The sequence below is a fragment of the Passer montanus genome, unplaced genomic scaffold (genome assembly GCF_014805655.1).
Source record: "Passer montanus isolate IOZ18808 unplaced genomic scaffold, ASM1480565v1 scaffold28, whole genome shotgun sequence".
NCBI lineage: Eukaryota > Metazoa > Chordata > Aves > Passeriformes > Passeridae > Passer > Passer montanus.
This window is the reverse complement of record NW_024367483.1, coordinates 466160-471569: the sequence shown is the minus strand read 5'-3', so window position 1 is coordinate 471569 and position 5410 is coordinate 466160. Positions and strand designations below refer to the sequence as shown.

Here is a 5410-nt window from a genome sequence, read left to right as displayed (position 1 = left end):
TAAGCTCACAAATAAATAAGTGGTTACACAATAAACTCCAGGAGATGCTTGCTGGTGAGAGGAAAGCTGATGTCTTTAAAAATTATTTGATGGGGAAAGATATGGGTGTTAACATCTTTGAAAGGCATCTTAATGTCTCTACTAGCTCCAAGGAGCAGGTTTGCTGCAGAGCCCAGACAGCCTGGCTCCTGAAACAGAGAAGTGGGTCTGCGCACACCTGAACTTCTGAACTTTGGGATAAAATAGTAGCTTCAAGGGGGAATTATTGAAGGTAGGCGGCTCGGGAAGGCTGTGCCTTCCCAAAATCTCAGCCGGTGGGTACCGAGAGGGGGCGATGAGAGAAAATGCCGCGGCAACAAATACCCAGAGCGGGCAGTAAGGTGCTGGTTTGGGGCAGGATTTGTCCAAGGGAGTCTGGAGAAATATGATTAAGACAAGCAGCAGCGGGAACAAGGCGTGGTAAAGGAAAGAACAGCGAGACTGGGAAGCTCTCTGCTTCAAAACCTGCAGGCTAACCGAGGGCCAGCTGCAAGTGGTTTGTACCGCCCGCCTCCAGGAGAGGGAAAGCAGGGAAGCGCAGCTCCTACAGCCCCAGCAATCCACGGGACATTTTGGTACAAATGGTGCTGTTTTTGGTGGAGGGACGTGGTGCTGTGCAGAGCTTGTGGTGCGGGCAGAGCGGCCCGGGGGCTGCGCGGGTGTGGGGGGATCTGGGAATTGCGGCAGGACAGGGACGGATTTGGTGCGGGGTGGGAGGCACAGGACAGGCTGTGGTGTCCCGGTGAGGCACAGGGACAGGGTTTGGGGTGCCCTGTAAGGCACAGGACAGGCTGTGGTGTGCTCAGTAAGATACAGGGACAAGCTGTGGTGTCCATGTAAGGTACAGGGACAGGCTGTGGTGTATGGCACCTTTGGTGTACCCTGTAAGAGACAATGTGTCCCCAAAGCCTGGCCTGACATGCAAAGGGATTTTGTTTAAGCTGAGTGATTTTGCAGAGTTTGGTGGCTGTGGGAGGGTGAGAGCCCAGGTGCAGTGGGAGCAGGGGGTGGAGAGGTGGCTGAGCCTGCCAGGAATTGGTTAGAAAGGGATCTCAGAGAGGTGTGAAAGAAGGGATGAGGAAAAGGTACAGGCAAGGATAATGGCACAGTTTTTACAGCCCCCAGTGGGGAAAAGCACAGCGAACCTCAGGACAATATGGAAGGGGGCAGCCACCAGGACAGTGACTGGGAAGGAGTCAGTGTGCCTTTTGTAAAAAGAACATTAGAAATGGATTGTTCAGTGTCAGATCTGCTGTTGTACCCAGGCTCACCACACTGGAGCCTTTGCTGCACCAAGAAGTGTTTCCTGGTAGACAGAAGTTCCTGGGAACTTCTCTGTCTGATTTGAATTTTATGCCAAAGGGGGAACAATTGTTCAGATGATTTTTGGTGAGTGGGAAAGATGAGCATTTGGTTCAAGCACTGTTGGTGAATGTGTGTGTGGATGGGAATGAGCACTGTGTGTGTTATATCCACAGCTACCTCTGCCCATTCCCTTCAAACACATTGCACAGGATTGGGAGATGCCAGGAAGAATGAGATGTGAGCAGTCTTGTGTCCACTGAGTTGTTTTACACTTTTTGTCTGTGGAACAATAGTAATTGCTTTTGGGTTTTTTAACCCAGTTTAAGACTCTGTAGTGACTGTGTGCAGCCAAACTGAAGGGCTGCCATGATCCAGCTGAGTTCTCTGGCTTGCTCAGATCCTGCTGCTGCGGAGCCAGCTCCTCAAGAAGAGATGGATGGAGGCACCAGGCAGGGAGGGGATCTGTAGGAGAGCCTGCCTGGCACCCCTGCCCCTGCCAGCCTGGTTCTGATGGGCTGCTCCTCCCCAGGAGTGAGGGTGCAGAACCCCAAGGGCTGCTTGAGCTCACAGGGGTTTCTTGAGATCATTTGGGGTTTCTTGAGGTCACTGCAGTCCCTGGGAGGCTATCTCTCTGCTAATGGGCCAGCAAGTGTCACTGCATGCCTCATAAATGACATCATCCCATTGTGAGATGCTCCGCCCTGGGGGAGGAGCCAAGCACCTACCTGGATATATTCAGGGGTTTTGGAACAGCAGCCTTTTCTACAGGATTCCCAGGGGACAAGAGCTACCTCAGAAGAAGACCAGACCCTTCTACGTGATCACTGCCTGAAGAGAACCGCATCCATCACTCCAGGAGGACTGCAGCCACCATTTAATAGGACTGCTGCCACCACCCTGACCCCCAGGGTGCCACGTTGTATCCTGACTCTGTCAGTGTTTCGGTATTATTGCATTTATTTTATTTTTTCCTATTAAATTGTACTTCTGACTTGGAATCTCCCACTGGTTTATTTTCAGACTAGTACATATTTTGGCATCCAATGTGGAGCCAGTCCTGAGAGAAGGCAGAATTACAATTTTGTATTACAAAAGAGCACCTATTTACCATGATGCTGAACATGCTTACATGGGTCTTATACCTTGCTCTCTGTATTTTTCTGCACAAGGGGAACTACCTGTCTGCTGTAATGCTCCTGTTGAGGCCGGGGAATGGTGTGTCAATTGCTTTATTGGTTTATTATGTCTATTGCGTGATAACCTCTGAGGCAGTGAACATCATTTGAAATATACATTTAATTTTGTTTGTTTGTCCCAGTCTGGGATACTACATCTGGGTCCTCCTCAACAATCACACCCAGACCTTGGGGGTTAGAGTAGAGAATGTTTCTTCCAGCCTTTCAGACCTGACACCGCAGTTTTTAAGAAGAGCTCATCAGAATCAACAGTGCTCTGGTCTTGTGGACAGAACTGCTGTTGGTACAGGAATGATAATATTTTTCTGATTCTCTTGAAGGGACCTCAGGAACACATTTACAGGAGGAGACCAACGCGTACCTTGGCCAGGATTAGAGGAACCCTGCCTCTAGCCAGGTGGAGGAAAGAGACAATTCTACTGGACTGTGTGGATGCCATGGCCTGTCTGCCCCACAAAGGTACAGCTTTGGTGGGCTCTGGCACTCAGGGCAGCCTGGTGCCACCAAGGCATGTGGGAGTGGAATCCATTTGTGTTTCTGGGGTGACAGGAGGATCCCACAGCTGACGTGCATTTGTATGGGAAGGAGTGGCACAAACATTCCACGGTGGCTGGCCCTGAGACCCTGCATCCTCAGCACAGACCATCTCAGAAATGGGTATTTCAAGTACATCATTGGGTTTTGGGATTGCTGCTGCAGAGACAGAAACCTGAACACCCTGCCTGGTCTCTCAGATGAGCCCCTTGCTGCTGGACTGCTGAGAGTTGAAGAGTTGAAGAACAACAGGTACCAATCACCACAGCAACACTGCACCATCAACAATTCTTCATCATAACATAAATTTGCTGTGGAACATCTCAACAAGGGCAAAGTGCCTTTTTTTTTTTTTTTTTTCCTCCTTTAATTAAAACAAAATAAAACCCTAAATAAGACTTGTCTCAACTTGTCTCTGTGCTTCCCATTCCCATTAGATTATTTAGGAACTAGGGAGCCAAGGCAGCCCCATAAGGCCAGTGCCTAAGTCCAGTGGGGACTGACCATGGAGGGCCAGGGCCTGGATGAAGTCAAACCACTGAGGGCTGCTGTGCCAGACATTCTGGGTTATTTTCAAACTGGCACAGGTTACTTGAGGTCATTTGGGGACCTGATCAAGGTTACTTGAGGTCATAGGGGTCGTTTGAGGTCACAATCGAGGTTACTCCAGGTCATAGGGGTCATTTGAGGTCATAGGGGTTACTTGAGGTCATTTGAGAATTTTTTGGTTTCTCCAGGGGTTACTTTAGGTCATTTCAGACCGTTCTCGGGGTCATTTGAGGTCAAAATTGAGGTTACTCCAGGTCATAGGGGTCGTTTGAGGTCATGATTGGGGTTACTCCAGGTCATAGGGGTCATTTCAGGTCACAGAGGTTACTTTAGGTCATTTGAGACCCTGTTCGGGGTAATTTGAGGTCATGATCGGGGTTACTTCAGGTCGTAGGGGTCGTCTGAGGTCACAATCGAGGTTACTCCAGGACATAGGGGTCATTTGAGGTCATGATCGGGGTTACTTCAGGTCGTAGGGGTCGTCTGAGGTCACAATCGAGGTTACTCCAGGACATAGGGGTCATTTGAGGTCATGATCGGGGTTACTTCAGGTCGTAGGGGTCGTCTGAGGTCACAATCGAGGTTACTCCAGGACATAGGGGTCATTTGAGGTCATGATCGGGGTTACTTCAGGTCGTAGGGGTCGTCTGAGGTCACAATCGAGGTTACTCTAGGTCATAGGGGTCATTTCAGGTCACAGAGGTTACTTTAGGTCATTTGAGAATTTTTTGGTTTCTTCAGGGGTTACTTTAGGTCATTTGAGACCCTGCTTGGAGTCATTTGAGGTCATGATCGGGGTTACTTCAGGTCGTAGGGGTCGTCTGAGGTCACAATCGAGGTTACTCCAGGTCATAGGGGTCATTTGAGGTCATGATGGGGTTACTTTAGGTCACAGGGGTTACTTGAGGTCATCTCACTATTTAAACATTTTATTTTAATATTTGATTTGATTTTCTTTAATCTTTGCTTGAGTGAGTTTGGGATCACTTGAAATGGAAGCCCAGTCACACAGACGCTGCCTCTGGACTTTGCTGTCCATAACATGCTGCCAGGACAGCTGGACATGGGTGGACAGCTCACACTCAGCTCAAGGTCTCTAAAACCCTGGAGGTTTGGACTTCTCAGCAGGAGGAAAAAGATGGGAGACCTTGTCTATCAGTAGCCATGGGCAAGGACCTCTAGTAATTAATGGGCTAATGGAAGTGACAGTGTCTGCTTTATTCCCTGGATTTATTTGCCACGCCTCTTGCACGACCAGAGATGGAAAAGTCAGGGGGTGTTTCAAGTGTTCCAGGTTGTTCAAAAGGGTTCAGTTCATAACCAGGCTTTGTAAGGTAAAGTGAGAACTAGGAGGAGGGATTGAGAGGAAAGTTCACGTGTGTACAAACAATTTGCGGGGTGAAGGTATGGGTGTTAACATCTTTGAAACGGGTCTTGGTGTTTCTGCTAGCTTCAAGCAGCAGGTTTGCTGCAGAGCCCAGACAGGCTTGTGCCCTGGTTGAGTCTCTTTTTATTCCAACAAAGTTGCAGGAATCCTCTGTCTCCTTTCTGGACATAAACTTCTGGCATTTGTGGATTTTTCTGACACAGGAAATTGCTATACCTGCTATTCTCCAGTACTTGTGGAAGCAGTGGAAATACTATACCTCTTCAGAACTGCTCCTTTTGCTGGTTTCTCTTGAAAAAACTGTACCTGCTGAAATTGTAGCAGAGCCCCAAACATTTTTTTAATCCATGAAAAACATCTCTCGAGAGATGGAACCTATTGGAGTTCAGAAAGCTGCAGG

The 5410-nt window shown here is 48.7% G+C and overlaps 1 long non-coding RNA gene across 1 annotated transcript; it reads left to right on the top strand.

The window, feature by feature from the left end:
• Window positions 1-470: 470 nt before the first annotated feature.
• LOC120504103 lies at window positions 471-3401 on the top strand. Its single transcript, XR_005627944.1, has 4 exons — window positions 471-614; window positions 2113-2260; window positions 2861-2999; window positions 3090-3401. It is a non-coding gene; the product is annotated as an uncharacterized LOC120504103 (long non-coding RNA).
• Window positions 3402-5410: the final 2009 nt, after the last annotated feature.